Source organism: Anser brachyrhynchus (assembly GCF_964034855.1).
Source record: "Anser brachyrhynchus genome assembly, chromosome: 4".
Classification (NCBI taxonomy): Eukaryota; Metazoa; Chordata; class Aves; order Anseriformes; family Anatidae; genus Anser; species Anser brachyrhynchus.
Genome location: NC_137698.1, coordinates 22,099,273 through 22,118,187, shown reverse-complemented (window position 1 = coordinate 22,118,187; position 18,915 = coordinate 22,099,273). Strand labels below are relative to the sequence as shown.

At 39.1% G+C, this 18,915-nt stretch overlaps 1 protein-coding gene across 6 annotated transcripts in view; it reads left to right on the top strand.

The window, feature by feature from the left end:
• TENM3 (teneurin transmembrane protein 3) overlaps positions 1–18,915 on the top strand; it is a 242,730-nt gene that overhangs the window by 77,585 nt on the left and 146,230 nt on the right. The window contains exon 1 of one of the 6 annotated variants that reach the window (XM_080590725.1): positions 1–18,915. This exon is cut by the window's left edge and continues 10,029 nt beyond it. The exons of the other annotated variants lie outside the window; for them this stretch is intronic. The gene's annotated coding sequence lies outside the window, so the exon portion shown is untranslated. 6 annotated transcript variants of the gene reach the window in all.

Here is an 18,915-nt window from a genome sequence, read left to right as displayed (position 1 = left end):
AACCCTACTTTTTAAGGATGCAGAGATCTGACTAGAAGGCACATCAGCCTTCCTCTCTCATCCAAGGCCAAGGATTCCTATTGTCAGATGCAGTGGGCATGAAAGCAGCAATTTTACAGCACAAAAACTCCAATAACATTTACTGCGGTTGGCTGAGATTGCAATGCACACAGGCACTGCTCAGTCTTGGTTGCTTAAGCACCAGCTTCCCCTGGCTTTTTGCCAGCTTGTGCATTCCAAAGAGACAAGTCCTTTAAGGGGAAAGAGTTTTCCTTGTAACTTGCTGTGGGGTAAACAGACCATTCAGGCATAGTTTATTGCATTACATACTTGACTATGCGTAGTGGAATGTAGCAAAGTAATTGGTAGAATTATTTTAATCATTAGAATTCATAGGTATGAGATACGTTCTCTGAGCCAGAAAAAAAAAAATGCAGGGATGTTTCTTTCTGTTAAGCTGTTGATCATTTAGTACAAAGGACTAAAAATATTCTCTCCATGGGAATAGTGGATGTTTACACTGGTGTCCCTACTACAGTTACAGAAAACTGAATTAATTTGCCTCTTCATTGCTATTCTTCTCTAGCATATAAGTCTTGTAACAGTTAGCAGCATGCTACTGAGTAAAAAGAACAGTTGTGTGTGTGTAACGGGACAATTTGTTGTAGTAAAAAAAATTTCATTCAGAAATACTTTAAGTGCAGGGTAATTGCAAATTAAAGGAAGAGTTGCTGTAAATTCTGTCATCAGTCTAACGCATCTTTGCGTTGATACGTAGTCTGTTTTACAGTAATTAGCAGTAAACTCACCCCATCGCTGCCGTAACCCAGAGAATGCACATGAAATTTTCTTTCAAATACTATATTGCGTGCATTTGTTAAAGTTTTAATTGAACACTGCAGTACTCAGGCAAACAACCTATAACTGAATTTATTTCTTCAGAAACATATGTTACGATAGCTGAATATACAGAAGGCTGGCTCGGTGATCACTGAGGAAGAAGTGTCAGCTGCTGGCATTTGATTCTCGTAGTTCATTGAAAAAGCTTCAAAGAAGGCTAAAGCTTTCCCTTGGCTTTGTTTCTAGTAATTAATCAGTGTAAGAGGATGTGTATGTTTTGTTCATTCTTACTTCCAAAAAACACAAGGATTTTTGGTCGTGCGCACCCTTCTTTCTACTCCGTGGTGTCATGCACTGCATTGAGGAATGCTGTAAAATGGTGTCTGGGGTAATCTGGAGTTTCTGGGTTACCTGGTGGTAGTTTGCCCTCCATTGAGTGGGGAAAAGGCGAGAACAGGGGTGACCTTGTACCTCTCTCCCTGTGTCGTATGCCTGTACTGAAAATGCTTTGGAAAGCAAGTGAAGCACTTCTAATGAATTGTGCTTTTGATTCTCTGGATCTGCACAGCAACTCCATCGGGTTTTTACAGCTGGACTCTTGCTGTAATTGCTACTGGGATGAGATGCACAACATGGGGTTTTGGAGCTAAGTACTGACATTGTTTCACTGGCCAAATGTATACAGCATAGTGGGAGCAACAGACTTCATGAAATTCACACTTGTATATCTTCATGTTCTTCACCCATTTCTGACATGCTGCTGGTTTGCCAGCAGGCACTCTAGATGGGGGTGATAAAAACGGAAAAATTGAAAGACAGCTTCTTAAAGCAGCAGTATATTAGTAAAAAGGTTGGTTGTGACTGTAAACATGCTGCAACTGTCCAAAGATCTGTTTTTTCCATTAGTTAACTTATTAATAATTTTTACTGGCACTGAAAAAGCAGAAGATAGCACTTGAACATTTTAATCTTCTTGACGTTAGAATATAAAATAATGCTCAGGAAAAAAAAAAAAGGTATCCACCAATAAAAACAATAATTGGTCCCCCTTAAGCTTCAATTTGATAGTCCTTTGATATCTTAAGTGTCTCTAGCTATGCATCATTTTTAGCATATTTACCTGGGTAAGTCAAAGATAATATTTCTCAAGTCCTTATGATGCATGTTTCAGGAGATAAAATATAAAGTTGTTACTGAAGCCTTGTACTCTGTAGTTCTTAAAATTCACTGCAGTATTTTTCTTCAGCTGCCCTTCCTGCTCTGTTTCCTTAAGGCCTTTAATCAGTGGCTTGTAATATGGAATGTTTTTTCTGTTTGTTTACAGTTTCATATAAATAACTCAGAATAATTGTCATCAGACTGTTCCAGAGCATCATGCAGGGATCTCTTCCTCATTCAAGTTGAATTATTTCATACTTTAATCAAGCATCCTGTCTAAAAGTCTGTGTTGTCTCTGGTAATTGTAGTAAATTCTGGCTACTGTGTGCCTAAGCCAGCAAACCCGGAGGCAGAGAGGGAGGATTGGTTAGATATTTTTAAAACTCCTTTCTAGTTTCCAAGAAGCCCTCCAGAATAAAGTGCTTTGCAAGCCTTCTGGGCTGGGAGGCCCTGCGGGACATTCCTGGGCAGGGCTGAGGAACCAGCCGGCGTACTTGCGTTGCTGTGAGCCTGAAAGGGAAATTCTTCCCTCCCCTGTAACAGTTATTTATGTTGTTAGCTAGACAGTAAAATGGCTAGTGTTGTAGACAGAGACCAGCAGAATCATATCTGAGTAAAACAGTATAGCCTACCCAGTTCATCCAGGTGCTTTCTCACTAGTAATATTCAGATAGATCCAAATTTATGTTAAAGAAATATATCTTGAAGTCTTTTGATTCCATTGTAAATTGTCAACGGTGCCTTGCTTCGTTGCTGTATTTGTTTTTGTTATCCCCATGGCCACAGCAGATCAGATTTTTTTTCATATTTGTGTGTGGAAAATTCCTTAAAGAAGGGAGTTGAAATGCAAGCCAGTAAAGAAAGAAATGCTTAAACTTAAGCATTTTTACCACACATCTCTAGGATGAAGTGACCCTGTAGTACTAGTGCGCTGGGGAAGCTTCCATATCCTTCATGCACTCTTTAGTAATGTTGGTTTTCTTGTATGGTGCTCTGTGCCAGATTTAGTCTGTTCTGTCATTATGTTAAAGGAGCAGCCAGTGCCTATGAATTCTAAACCTACAATTTTAAATCAGAAGTGCATATTTTGGAAGGGTGATACAGAGGTTGCTGCTTCCACTGAAATTTCAAGAAATTCATGGGCAGGAAGAAAATCAAGAGAATGATTTCAAAAATGGCTTATTTTTGCTTTTTTTGTATGTATAGTTATTAATATAGATTTTTCTCTGGTATTGACCAGAAATAGTAAAATTGTGTGAATAATAAACATCCTGTAATCAATGCAGTAACCTTTCATCTCAGTGATATTTGACTCTCACTTTATACAAGTGCAAATAAAGGCATAAATCTTGGCAGAATTAAGTTGTAATTACCATATGCTTATGTTCCTGTTACTATATTCCCATGATTACAGTAGAACTTAAAGCGTATTTAAAGAAACATGAAAAGAAGTATATTCCCATGGTTACAGACTTGAACAATTCAATGGCATCTGCAGAAGGCCTTTGGGAAAAGCTCTTAAGAGTTAGGAAATATGGGGAACTTCAAGATTCAGTGCTCTTCTACTGCCTCATCAATACTGCTCTGCTTCTGTTTGGTTCCTTGGGAGATGCTGAGTAGCAGGGGAAAAAAAAACAGTAGCAAGTCCAGTATTTCCACTAGTCAAAAATACGGTCTCTGCTGAGATAAGTATCAGACAGCTGCTTGGCCGTGATTTCTGCCTCCAAGAGCAAAGCTCTGCTGTTGCTTTGCAGGTTAATAATGCTAGAACGGTGTGCTGCTTGCACTGCCCTATGTGAATCTCTGGAGGGAAGGAAGTTGCCTCTTGCCATATCCGTCCGTTAATAGTGACTGTGAGATATGAGTGAGGCCAAGTGGTGATGCATCAAAGCCTCTAATTTTGAATCCACAAAAGGCACTAGAAAATTAGGTCCCTTTTTCTTGGTATATTCATTGTTTACCATAGCATGAATGATGGTTTCCACTGCTACATTACTGCTGTCGAGTGTCAGCAGGCATCGTAAGCATGGTTCCCCAGTGGGGAAAATAAATGAATGAGTAATGGGAACTGCTCATCTGCCACCCCCTATCAATTTCTGGTGTTGTCAAATGTTCGCATCTCTTACGGAGAGGCAGGCGTGAATCCCCATTCCCACCAGCAGTGTATGCAACTGGTTAGGGGACAGTTTCTTCTGACAGTGCCCATCATCTTGGAATGAAGTAGGCAGGGGGATGGATGTTCTTTCGAGGCTATGTCCTGTGTTAACTCCTGGTAGCCACCCTGAGGCAAAGCAGGGAAGAGGTACGTGCGTGTAGATGAGAAGGCAGCGATCGTCCTGGGCTCCTCTGCCCCAGCCTCCATCCCCGATGGCTCATCTTTGTAACTCTCCTGGAGCAGTTCCTGAGAGCTGAGGAATGCCACATAGGCAAACGTAACCTGCAGCAGATGCAAATGGGCGTGATCCTTTTGCTCCCCAAAGTGATCTGTATGCATGAATGTGAATTTTTGCCTTTTCCTTTCCACTCTTTGGAGAATATTTTTTCTCTTGTTCCATCTTAAGTTTTAATCCTTCTCATCCTTTAAGTGTGCTCTTTTAATTTCCTCCTTTCCCTCTTTTTGCTCCATCTCCTTTGAAGGCTTCTTTTTCTCGCTGATTAAGTTATTTAACCTTTATTAGACCATACCATACCACTCCATCCCACTTCCTACTTTCTCTTTCATCCTCTTTTCCCTTTTCTAGTGGACTCTTTTCATATCATTCTCTCGTTGTTCAGGCTTCCTACCTCCCCCTCCTTATTCCCTTTGTTGTTCTCTCCATGGGACAGGTATATCTCATGAAAAGGCGCTTTGTTCAGAATGTATCTGCCTTGGGGCAGCTATTTAATGAAAAAATCAGCTTTCCATCCCATGCTTCTATCGCTCTGAAGCCCTACGCAATAAATGCCAATTACAGTTTTGCATAATTAAAATAACCATGCCGTATTTCTTTTTTAATATTAGTCTCCACATTAAAGAAATAGGATGTTATGCAGCACGTATGTTTTTTTTGAAACAAACAAAAAAAAATTATGCTTCTAATCCATATTACAGTCCTCATTATCCAGAATTTTCTTTAACCCTTCTTTTCTGTCCGTAGATGCATTCCAGCCATCTGTAGAAGAGTCAGCAAAACACAAACATGAACGCTTTTATAAGAAGTCTAGCTCTTTTATAATTGGGAATGAAAACTAACATCGTGCCTGCTTCTGATCCCACTTACACTCTTGTGGCAGGAAAGCTGTTAGAAGGGATGAAAATTGATCAAAAAAAAAATCAGCAGACTTCTGTCTTGATGGTTGCTGTGGTTATTGGGGGAATTTGCACTTGCAGAGAGGACGATGGGAGGTAAAGATACAGAAAAGGATCAGGCTCAGGTGGTTTTAACAGGGCAGAATAGTCTTAACCTTTTGGGTGCTGGGCTTCTTGTCCTGCCTCAGACCTTAATATCCTTAGAAGAGGATTAAAAGTAGGAATGAAGGAGTTGTTGGTACAGGTAATAGCACTAATTTCCAGAAATGTGGCCACTTTTGCTATAAAGAGTAGCTGATTCAGGCTTCTCAGTGAGATGCTCCCACTTAACTTTAAATGCCACAGTCTTTTAATGTGTGAGTTTGATATCAAGTGGCTCTTTATGCTCACTGTGCAGAAGTTAACATCTCAATCTGTGCTTTTCCCCAACCATTTTCTCCATCTCTTTTTACTTCCAGTGTTCCTGCTCATAATGCACGGTGTTGTGCATATGCTAGATGTTAAATAGCCGAAGTTAGCAATTACTGTAGAAATGAATGTTTTAGAAATAAGGATCTTACTTTTTTCCCCCCAGAATTTTGTTAATGTTATTAGATGGTACTTTGAAAGTCAGATTTTTACCTGACAAAAGTCAAGTTTGGAAATGCAGTTTTCTCTGTAGAGATTAGCAATATAAAGGGATTATTGAAAGCAGGTTGAGGAACTGTGTTCTCTGTCATGTTTCTTGCTCAGGAAGTCCCATTAGGTAAAGTGTTTCTGTTCAGAAGGTGACAGGCGGTCGGCACGTAGGACTCGGCAGCATCCCTGTATGTAAAAGATGCTTTTTGCATAAGTGGAAGGATCACAATATCAGAATGGCATCGGGATATGCTTGCAGTGGTGGTGACACACTTGTGCCTACGTGTGAGGTGAATGTTTAATTGATGGACTGTGGACAAAAACATTTTTTATGTGCTGGGAAATAAACAGTCGGCATTTTAGCTACTACACTGAAGCTTTGGCAAAAGCTGCCATGTGTAGACACACACTGCTGCCTTGGTGACTCCCACATTGAATGCAAGTGTGCTCAGGCCTGAGAGCCCTCCTGGAGGGGAAAAGCCATGTTCCTCCTCTGAGGAAGTTCAGTAGTTAATTCTGTCCAGCAAGCAATTAACAGTTGTGGCCCCAGCGCCCGTACGAGTCCCCCAGCACAGTCAGCATGGAGCTCACATGCCTTCCCGAATCCTCCAGGGCACGCAGTACCACAGACTTCAGACCCTCAAAGCACGAATGCGGCAGCCTGCAAAACAGCCCTCTGTTTGCGCTGGTGGTTTCCAAAGGACTCGAGCGGTCAGAGGGAATTAGTTGGCATCATAACACAGAGCAGATGAATGTCTGTTGGCATTCCGGGAGATAACCGATTCCAGGATCTCTTCCAAGCGCTCTAGTAGTGGGGTTGGGACCAGTCTAATTTAAAGGAGAGAAAATATGAGCGGTATAGTTGTGAGATAATCTGAAACGTGGTCAGAAAGCAAATCGCAAAACCAGGATAGCTGCTGTTGCTTTTATGTCCGAGGGCAGCAATTCCTCGTGGGTACCTTTGTCCTTCCCTTGTTGTCAGTCTTTCTTGTAGTCATCCTTCACTATTTTTTCTTCTTTGTTTGTAATTCTCTTGTATGCTAGTGGAAACATCTTTGACATGTCTCAGTGGTTGTTTCTACACACTTGCTATTTTGCTTTCTTTTTTCCTCACCTAGATGTTTGCATCTAGAAGGGATTTCATCGCCAAGAGGCTATTATTTTGCCAAAAAAAGGGGGGGACGGGGGAAGTATTTAAGTTATATTTCCAAAAGAACAAAGAATATAACTTACTGCTCTACAAAAAAACTATTTTTTCACCTGATGTCACATTTCAGAAACGTGGTAATTTTGCTTGTGATTATACTATCTGTTTATCAGTCGAGGAATTCTTCAATCATATTTCTTGATATGTTCATTGCCTTATTATTGCATCTATGCTGCAATGATAATGCTGTGCAACAAAACAATGAGAATTACCCAGGATGTACTAAGACGTACAATCATTTAAAAAATAAAAAAAGGAAAAAAAGAGTAAGTTTCACATCTCAGTTTATAATCCTTCAAATCTCTATGCACATTTATTTTTTTAATTACAGATGATTTTTTTTTATTACTATTTTCTTATTCAGTACCTAGAAAGGAGATCCACTGCCTCTGCAGAGGAAACTACCTTGTAAAAGAATCACCTGACAAGGAAGTAATTTCCATTCATTAATACAACACTCTGAATTGATTAATGAGACCAATATAATTTTGTATTTCAGAAGTAATGACTTGAATTTCTTTTTTCAGAACTGTTCCTATTTTATTGGCTGTTTATTTTCTATTACATTACTTTTCAGGTTTATGGAAAGTACTTGTAATTATTCAAGTACTTGTAATTATTCAATTATTCATTTGATGCAATGAATATATTTTACTGGACAGCCTTATGCATTCAGTGTTACACTTTTACTTTTGCAGCTGAAGACCAATTTTCTACTTACATTTATGCACATAGTTGGCTGTTGAAGTTTTGGTTTTGTTCTTGGTGTTTTGAGGTCTTTTTTCAAGCTGCTGTGACTTTTGCATTTACATGTTAGGCATGTACAATGCAGGTCTGTTACAATTCTACAAATTACAAGTCCAAACCAAGGTCTCATTAGCTCCTCTCATAATTCTGCAGATCACAACTTATCATAGCACCTTATATCTGCAATTGAATTTTAAATAATAATTTCTAGGTCAATACCCAGTAGTTGTCAGTTAAGAAGCAAAATGTTGATGGGAATTTTTCCAGACTGTTGATTGAAATTTCCACAGTGCCTCTGTCCTGTGAAGACAGAGAGCAGGAAAAGTACACTTTTCTGCCTGGGGCTTTTGTGCTTACATGGAGATGGAAACTCTACAAACTTAAGTTTCTCATTTATACCAAGCACTGTGGTATTTTGTCTGAACCCGGCAATTTCCAAGCATCAGTACACGAGTCCTTTTCTGGTTGCAAGTAATAAACATGCCATGTCCTTAAAAGACAAAGTGTGAGACATAGCCATAATTGCTCAGTTTTGGTGCCAAGAATAAGTGGTTTGAAGAAAGCTTAGCACCCTTATCCCTAGGGAGATGTAAATTATCACAAGCAACACCAGACACAGTAACTTCTCACTTGAGTACTAGTAAACAGCAAGGACACGTCACAAGCATAGTAGCTAGTCATCAAGTAATATTAATAGAGGCTCCTTCTGACATATATTAGTACTTCTATTAACAGTAATTTTGCACACACATGCACAAATACCTACGGAACCAAGTATATTCCAAGAGCTGTAACAGTTTTAATCTGTAAGAGTAGATGCCTTTCCTAGAGCTGTGTACTCCTCCTGTTTCATTATATTCCTATGTAAGGGCAAAAACAGGCACGGGTCGAGAGAGACCACCTGACAGTTGTAGCAGTGAGACTGGCCCTAGTAGCTTTTCTACATGTTCTTTCTTGAGGTTTGCTTTCCAAATAAGTCTTTTATTTGCTCAGTAACAATTTTGGTGTGTTTGTGTGTGTTTCCCGAACCCTAGCAAAAAGGATAAATAAATACGGTAGAAGAATGGTGGCTGTGCTTTCGCTCAGTCTATAATGAGATGACCTTAAGCAACTAACTGATAGACATTGAAGATCTCTTCTATAACTGGGGAAAACACCCTCCGCATAAATATCGTCTGCCATTCCCTGTTTTTCCCTATGCACAACTAAAAAGAAGTAAGAATCAAAATGCATCTCTCTGCTCAGTGGAAGCTGTTTCTGATCTGGAAGAGTCACGCACCAGCTGGGGTTCACTTTTCTGACATGTATACGGGTAAGCAGAATTCCTCTGGCTTTATCAGGAAGAAGAAACTATTGAAAAGCTTGTCGAGGCTACTGGTATTAGCGTAAGACCTAGCCATTAAATACCTGAGCGCTAACTCAGGGGGCAGGGAAACTGGCATCTTTTCCCGTGTTCAGCTAAGATCTGTACCAAGTACAAACGCAGCTTGGGCTGTCCAGAGAGTTTGTCATGTAAGGGGGTTCACGCATCCCGCTGTACGCAAACCTGACCAGTTGACCAGCTAGGGCAATGAGCGCTGACACAAAATTACTGCACGTGGAAGTGTGTTGTAGAGAGCCATGTTGGCATGAGCAGCAGCACGTCAGTCATCGAGCTTTTCTTGGCGTAACCTAGAGAAGAGCTGCCATCATCTCTCACTTCAGTACGACGAGGCACTGGCTTTATGACCCAAGCAAAGGATTTTCATCCATCTTTCCATAGCATGAGGAGTACTCAGTAGTACCTGCATGGCCTGCTTGTGGGTGAGGTTTGAATGAAAGCAGTCTTACGGTAGGAATCACTCTTCTGGTATGCATGGTGTACGTGCCTCTGGTTACTGTCAGAGCTAGTCAAACCCAGGACATGCTCATCTACGTAGCTGTCTGTTGGCCTAGGGTAAGCATTTTGCATGCCAGCAACCACAACCAGCTGGGTTCCAAAACAAGTATATCCATTATCTTTCATGGGATGAGGGCTTACGTTTCTCCTTGTGTCTAGACTTCCACCGTATTGAGGTCTGGCTGCAAATGAATTACTGAATGCGACAATTATTCGGATTTCCCAATTGTCTTTACAGAAGTATAGAATACATTTAACAGGCTGTGAAGAAGTCCATGCTCACAAAGAAAATTAGGAGGTCCTCACCCAAAACTTTACTGAGAACTGCAAAATATTTTGGAAACTAGGCTTGAAATCTGTGCCGTTGTGGAAAGATACTATGATGCAAGCATCTTATTTTGTACGTGTTGCAATGAAGTCTAAAACTGTTTTTAGCATCTGATACGGATCTCATTGGTATTTAGATACTTGAAAAATGTTTCTGAGGCTATTTCTAAAGTCAGGTTCTTAATTTTAAAGGTTCTGAAAATTAGCAGAGCAATTTGATTCAATGGTAGCAGTTATTTAAATATGAGTAGAAGATAAGAGGAAAACTTGGAGGAAAAAAGTACCTATTTAAAAACTGGTATTCACACAAACAGAGCTTTACACTGTTTTTATTGCAAGTTTAGGCTACACAATTAATCAGTGCTTCTGTTATGTTGATAATCTGTCTGCTTGCTGTTGTAAATAACTTACACTTGCTGGTGGAGTTGCTGACAGCTATTTAGACTTTCAGCTTTCAAGAATGCCACTAATTGTCCGTGTTTGCAGCTTCTAAAAGCATTTACTTCTGAAGTAGTTTTTGCAGCTAATGTACCTTAAAGTCTTCACTGATTGTTTGTATTTATTTTTTTTTAATGTGCATTTCCAAAGTGTGAATCTTGCTAACAGATTTAATTCACCTGAGACTATGAAGCGATCCAGGAGCTGTAGCTGAAAATGTAACCTTATTTATGATGTTGCTTTCTCTTTCAGGAAGACAGAGCATTCTCCTGTAACACAGCATGTAACCTGTGAAACCTTGCACTGTGGGGAAGGGTGTGCGTGTGCAACTTTCACAGTTATCTGCACAGAACCAGGGAAATTGGGCTGCAGGGAGCTCTGCAGGGAGCAGGTGGAATGAGTTGCATGCACCTTGCCACCCACGGGCTCTCTTTGTGTAAAAGCAAAGGAAACTTAACCCATATCAGAAAGCATCTGCTCTTCGAATATCCCCTTCCGTTCCCTGCTTTGGCACCATTGTGGGATTGCCATCAGCAGAACATGAAAAAATCCCCTTTCTTGTCCTTTCTGCATAAACCTTTGGTCTCCATGTTCTTCATAAAATTCAGTCCGAGAGCAGAGGACTTTTATTTACCTTTTCCCTACCTGTTCAAGCTTCATCCGTAGAACATCTTTCATTTCAAGATCAGCAAAGAGCCGTTCAACACCTGATTGATTCCTGCAGTCCCCTGCGCCTGGGCAGGTATCGTTAACCAGTTTCGGCAGCGAGAGCGTTGGATGTACAAAGGTTCTCGTTTGCTTGTGATCCCACAGTAAGCCATGGGCTGTGCCAGGAATAACAAAAAAAAAAAGAGATTTCCTGACTTACTCTGCTGTGGTCTTACCATGAGACGATTCTGCCTCCTGAAATGTTTGTTTTTAGCCCCCGGTAGTAGTTACAAAAGCGTGTTAAATATCAGGCTTCTCAGTCTGAGACCATCTGTTTCCCTCCTAATCACATACCACCCCCACACACTGGTTGCTTGTCATCACCGTCGGGGTTACAGCAGAAGGCAAAAAGAAAGGCATTTTCCCATATGATAGTTCAACCAGAAGATGGACTGGGGAAATGTGTTCGGGGGAGGGGGCGTAATTATGCTAGAAATAGAGGGGTGTTTCCCTGTGACTAAAAGGAAGCAGGCTGCCAGGGACTCCAGGCATCTATATCTCCTGTGGCTCCGTGTCTGTGTACTACCTTGTCCCCCTTGACTGTGGTCCAGCTTTCTTCACAAATGGGCAGTGTTAGGCGGGGAGAAAGCTGTCTTTGGAGGGGCTCTGTCTGCCTTCCAAGGAATGCTTTTGCCAAATTTGTTACTGGTGAAATGACAGCTGTTAGGTATAAGGGGAATTTACACACTTTGTGTAAATTAAATAATTTGAAGCTCAAATTCTGTTTGTGTAGAAACTAGGTTACTATTAGGAAGTTTCAGATCAATGTTTTTTTTAAGATCTAAGTAGTATGCAGAATTTGTAATCCTTCCAGAAGGACGCAGAATTATAACACATCGTTTTGTTTCTCCTTTGCTTCCTTTTGCTTTCTCAGAAGCAGCAGCAACCTGCCTTTTGCTGCTACAACGGCCTGCAGGGCAGGAGTATCATGGCATTCAACTTGGATTTCTACCTGTGTACAGGGAATCTCACACTTTTCACTGTATTGTGGTGGTGATTTACTCTGTGCTTATTTATTTACTTTTGCCATTGGTTCAGAAACATTTATTTGAGCTCTGTTCTTTTTGGTTCTTCATGCATATACTATCTAGTTGGCTACTTTAAGTCAAAAGATGTAGTTGTGAGCTGTGATTTCTCTACCTTTTATCTGTTCTGCCAGCTCAGAACTACAGCAGTTTTATTAAAAGGAAGAACTTACAATGACATGAATCGGGCGTGTTTTTTTAAGGAGCTTGGCTCAGACAAGAAGCTGTAAAATTTAGCTAGAAAATGATGTGAAAGATCTCCTGCTGGAAACAGTTTTGGAGCAGTAAAACAAGTAGGACAGAATGGAAATATAAACAGGAAGAGGCAAAACCTACAGTCATCTATGAAAATATTTTTGGAACATACATGTAAGAAAGAATGAAAATTTGCTGGTTTATATATTTTAAAAGAAAAATCTTGGGGGAATTTTCCCCCTAAATTTTTGTTTATTATTGAACAGAACTGTTTATTATCATTAGTTATAGTACAGTCTGTTTAAACTGTTCAGCATACAGCTGTCCTTCACAGCATTCACGGAATAAATAATGAGTACATATAAATCTCTAATTAAATCACTCCCTGTGTCCACTGATACCTCTGAAATTATCATGGATTTACTTAAACTCTAGATATTGAAGAGTTTTGTTGATAAGTTATATGAACTGACACCCTACATCCCAGGTAGGATTTTCTTCAGGTCATCAATTCACAGTTTATATTTAATTTTAGGGGTAAAAACTGTCGTTCTTCTGGAAAGTGAAGCAGCTTTACTGGAAACCCTGAATATCTTTTAACAAATCTTTTGCAATGAATGTGTTCTTTTGATTGATACCTAACTAGACTTGATTGTCATTAGAATAGAAAATACCTTACTTAAATCACAAGGTGGGGTGGGGTTTTTTGGTTTTTTCTTTTTTTTTTTTTTTAAATGTAAGAAAGAAGAGCAAAATTCTAATTCATGCATAAGCCTAAAAAGCTTATTTGAAGTCATTAGAGAACAATAGTTCCTCAGTGCGCTCTTGTGGAAGCCTCCCCCTCTTATGCATTACTCTTTCCTGACACAATAAGGAGAAAGAAATTATTTAAAAGCTATTTTGGAAGCTTGGTTCTCTATTCTTTTCCTCTATTTCATGATCTACCAATCGCTTCTACTTGATAGCAGAGAGATTGGTTAATTGATCTGGAAACAAAGATGCATTTGTTGACCTACTGCTTTATTTCTCTCTTGCTCTTAGGCCCAAGCTGTAGTTGCCTTTAACTCTAAAGGCCAGGATCAAGGTCCCTTTTTAAAAGACAAGCCTGTAGAGTAAGCATATCGCTTCTGTGTTTTCCGTAAAGGTTTTGTTCTGATTTTCGAATAAAGTTGTACATGCTTTCTCATTTTTCTTATTTTTTTTCCTCTTAGCTATTCACTTTTGCCTCTCCTCTGTGTATTATTCGTTCAACTTCTTTTCTGTGCAATCCTACCATTTTTTCCCCATGGTTTCTTTTTCATCTCAATGCCCTTGTTCCTTTTTCATTTCCTCCAAAGCAAAACATGAATCCCTCTTATCTGAGTTATTTCAAATCTGATGAAACGAACTCACCTATTTGCGCTTAGAAGTTTTATATTGTGTTTTCCCATTCCTCGCTTATCTTTCACAGATTTTATTAGTGTGGCCCTATGTTCTCAGGCAAGGCTGAGCATGCAGAAATTGGTCAAGAATTTCATCACTCATAATGAACTAATCTGGGGGTCTTTCAAACTACTTTTGGATTCATAAATTTACAAAATGTTCAAGAGGCACTATTAACCTTAGTGAGTTAATGACAAAAAATTCAGTTGACCTAATTAGAGAAGAATTTTCCCCTTGGCTCTTGGAATCGAGGAAGGCTAGTGATTTGCTCCTTCTTCATGAATGTCAGACGTGTCAGTAAAAGTCAGGTTCAGTGCGTAGTAAAAGAGCCCTTAGATGGCATGTTATGTATGGGGAAGAAGGGCAGCTTTTTCAGCGCTAGTTTTGTCAGCTGTAAGAAATACGTAATCGTTACTTGTGAGGGTATTTATTTAGGTCAAAGTTTATGAAAGTTGGTTTTCTTAACCTGTACAGTAGTAACTGCTTCTAAAATAAAATAACTTGGAGAAATTGTTTTTCTTGGAAGTGTTAAGAAATAAAATCGGAAGACAAAGAAAAACATACAGTCATGGCTCACTTTGGATTAATGATTTTGGATAGGAACCAAAATTATCTAACACTTGAAAATGCTAGGGAATCTATTAAGAAGTCATACATCAAACCTTGCAATCCATACCGTGCTCCAGTTAAACATGTGGTATGAAATGAGTACATATATTATCACCCTGTCATTTTGCCTGAATCAGGACTATAGAACATATTCAACTTACAGTTGGAGCATGATAATTTTGATTGCATTTATTTATAGATCACAATTGTTGGTGTCAAAATTAAGCGGATACCTGTATTTGGCATAAACATAAGGTACTGGATGAGCACAGGAGGAAATGTGATACCCCACATTGTTTTACCTGTGTTTTATGAGTAGTTTTGGGGTTATGCTCTCAAAGATTTTTCAGATGAATTCCAGTCCCCGGTCAGCAGTTTGGAAAATGATTTTTTCTTTCCCTCACAAAGTCTTTCAACGGAGCTCTGGAATGTAGGCTTCACTGGTTTTGTTTTGTTTTGTTTCTTTCAATGAAAATGTGAATTCTTTCTTTCAGTGTAAACTTGAATTCTGTGGTTAAAAAGCTAGCCTTTGATTTGTGAGCTCAAAGTATATTATTTCTCCACTGATTTTCTAGAGTTATCAGCAAAGATTATCTGAAGCTAGCAATAATTGCATAACTTTTTCACTTCTTGTTCTAAAAATAGAAGAAAGAGGATCCAGTTTAAGAATCTGTCCTGAATAGAAACAAGTGTGATCTTAAGTGGGATGATTGCTCTGGAAGACTACTGTCCCACAGGGAAAACCTTGGCCTGGAGTCCTGCAAAATACAGGACTTCTCAGTGGGATCTGCATCCCACCGTGGGGAAGCCAATTCAGTAGCATACCAGTAAAGATTGTGTTACTGTGTGTTCAGTCTCAGCGTAACATAAGCTAAAGTTCATTTTTGGGTCTCAAGTGAGGAACTTCTGTCATTTTTCACCATGTGTTCCCGGTTTGTTCCCCACATAAATTGTTGGAAAAAAGTCGATGATGTACCATTTGAGGGTTATGTTTGGTTTTACAGACCTCAGGTCTGTATAGAGTATAGGAATAGCGTATTTTAGTATCCCTGCTAAGCACTGTATGGGTTAGCCTGGCATGAGGGTAGAGGGTGCTTGCATGCTATGACAGCAAGAGTGTAAATACACTTTTGCTTCTAGTTCATTCTCTTTGCATGGTTACCATCATGCAGGTTATGTTAGTTTTTTATTTCTTTTCTTGTAAAGCAAGATCATAAGTATATTACCCCAGCAGGTTAAATTTCAGTTTATTTTAACTGTGTTTCTATACTTTCCTTTTCTCATCTTTCTTCTTAAATCCCTCTGGGGATAAAGAGGCCGCTATTATGAAGGTTGTTTGCTGAACTAGTTTCACTGTAGCTCTTTTCACTGAAGCTGAAATATTTATCTCTGTTTCAAGCTTTGATAAGGTGATTAAAACATCCTCACCTCAGTTAAAAACCTGCAAGGTTTCTGGTTTTGTTACTTAAAATGTCTTCCTTGTGGATGACGGCATCGTCATCAGTTCTCCTTGATGCAGGTGACTGCTCTACCAACCTGAGCTCTTTTCCCCCCATACACTTTGTAATTACCTTTTGTTAGCAAGTGTCTTAGGCGGTGCTGCAGACAAGAAGGCATATATCATTTTACAGTACATAAATTAAACAGATCTGGCCCACCCCAATATTGACTGCGTGTTACGTATGTATCGGAGGGGTTAATGGGGCGTGTGCAGGCTGGATGTGGATATGTTGGAATGCTTTGAGAATCGACTCGGGCTAATGGAAAAAATGTTTTAAAAGTGAGCTGGTTCAGTTCCCACAGTGCACAACAGAGAGTGGAAACAACATTTAATAAACCTTTCAGAAGTAAATCCTCCGATTTTTCCTTTCACCACCATCTGTGGAAGAAATGCCCTCTTTCTTCTCAATGGGCAGTATTTCTTCCCGCAGTGCATTTGCTGTACTCTGTTAGGTATTAAGAGAAGAAAGTTCTTTATGTCTTTTGACAAAAATATTGGAAAAATACATTCTATTCATACGTCCTCTAAGATACAAGCTTTCTTGACTTCGCACATTTTCGTTTAAACAGCAGGCTGACCAAAAATAACCAACCCAAGGATTCTGTCTCAACTTTCTCAACTATCTGGTTTCCAGTAAATTGAAGAAATTTTAGCTATATGCATCTTCTTTTACAAAGATAAATGCTGCAGAGGAAAAGCTCTGTTATACTTGGATCATGGGAGAATGTTGCATCTTCTGATTTATGTCAGCTGCATTTTAAAAACTAAGGCAATTATATGAGATGGTGGACTTAACCCATTAAGAAAATAATACATGATCATGTCTGTTTGTTTTTTACCAAATAGTTCTCATGCAGAGTTGAGGTGCTTACAGTAATATTTTTTTCGTAGCCAATTAAGATGCTTTTATACAAATTTAAATTAAATAAGAGTTTTTGTTTTAATGATAAACCTCACAGAAAAAATCAAGTTTTATTTTGCATTTGAGAATAGGCATGATTTTAGATGCAGGGCATGTTTGTTGTGAACCGTGAACAGTCTTTATGAAACCTGAAAAAGATTTGTGAAAACAGCCTGTAATAAAAATCACACATGCTTCATAAAACACTACTTGATAGATATCACTTGCACCATTAAGAACTAAACGACAAAGGATGTAATTTCAGTTCTGGCATGCAATATTAATCGAAAGCCTTTAAAGCATCTTGCTGATGGGAACTATGACAACATGACATTGAAGAATTACAGACTAGAGACATCTATCTTAATCAGATTTTCAAAGTAAATGCCACAAAATAGAAAATTATTTTATCTATTTTCACAGGGTCACATATCATATATGGTATATAGCTTTTTAGCTTGTTTGTTCTAAAAATACCAGAGACAAAAAAAAATCTGCTTTTCAAGTCAGTTTAAAGTTCAGTTCACAAACTTCACAAAGTTTTTGTGAAAAGATACTTGATAGCTGTAGAGAAGGTTGTTAGACACTGAAGGTTTCTGTTTTCTACAGAAAGATTTCTAAAACATTACAGAGAACTGAATTCTGAAAGAGAGCTGAGCATGCACAGATATTACTGGTATGAAGTTGCTGAGCGGAAATACTTCACTAAATGAATGCAAAGTGGAAAGACAAAGCTAGAGGTCTACCTGTAACCTAAAGTAACACTACTATAGATAGCACACTAGAATATTTAACTGAGTGATATCGGCAAAAACAGGTTTCTTCATTTCCTAAAGAATGCATTTTTTGTGCTTTTTGTTCATGATTTGTTTCTGTTTCCCAGTGTATATTTAAGTGGCAAAGAACAGCTTCCTTACATGATAGAGTAAATGATCAGCACGTACTTTGTGGTCAAAAATACCAATGTTATGTGTTAGGGACTATCCTACTGCCCTCCAGGGAGCTTGCAGTACTCCTCTTGTCATCTAGTAGATCTTAGATACCACATGTGCTATGTGAGACGATTTGAGTTTCTCCACACTCAAAGAAGTCTTTCTTCCCATTGACAGAAGTTGTTTTTATTTCTCTTTAAAAAGTAAAATAACGTTCAAAGAAAAATGTGTAATGTGAATAACCAAAATCAAGTTTTCTTTATTTCTTCCAGACTTAGGATGCATAAGGAAAGCAATACAATCTTTCGGAGCATATCCTGCATTTCGTTGCACTGGTAGTTTCTCACTCCCGGATAGCTTGACAGGTTGTCAGACCCTACAGGCAACGTACTGATGAGGAGACAAACATTGGCCTACTTTGATCAAGCTCCTTGTATGAGTTTTTCCCATCTTATATTGTAATAGTATACACACTCACACACAGGATACAGATGCATATCTTGATCAAAGTGTCCTTGTCACATCTCCACATTTTTGTCAGCACGTAGCTAGTACAGAAGGGAGTGCTTCAAGAAGTGAGCAACAATGGTGAGTTAAGGCTGTTTTCATCTGTATGTCCATTAATCGTGAAGTAAGCAGAAAAGAATAGTGCAGGCTGACAACACATCAAAGCAAAAGGGCTCTCCTGTGGTGGTTGGTACTGTGTCACCCAATTCCTTGGCTTGGGTGTATGGTTTGGCTCCTTAGAGCAGTTGGCAGGGCAAAGCCAATTCTAACATCAATAAGAATAAGCAAATACTTGTGATGAACCACAAAATGAACACATATGGCAAGTTACCTTAGATTGCTACTCTAGCTTATAGCAAATGACCAGAAAAGCAACTTTGAGTCTTGCAGACCCTGGCAGCAGAAGTACACAGAAGCAGTGGTTCATTTAAAAGACAGATCTGTCTAATTGCAGGTGAACTCTTTTAAAAACTAAGTTTTTCTCTAAACCTGTAACTTTCTTTTTGTTTCATTAAACAGCTTTTCGTGAAAGGTGCTCCCAGACCAAAGACTTCTGGAGCGAGTGTTTTTATTACCTGCAGAAGCAATGACACCCTGGCCAAAGTAGTGCAG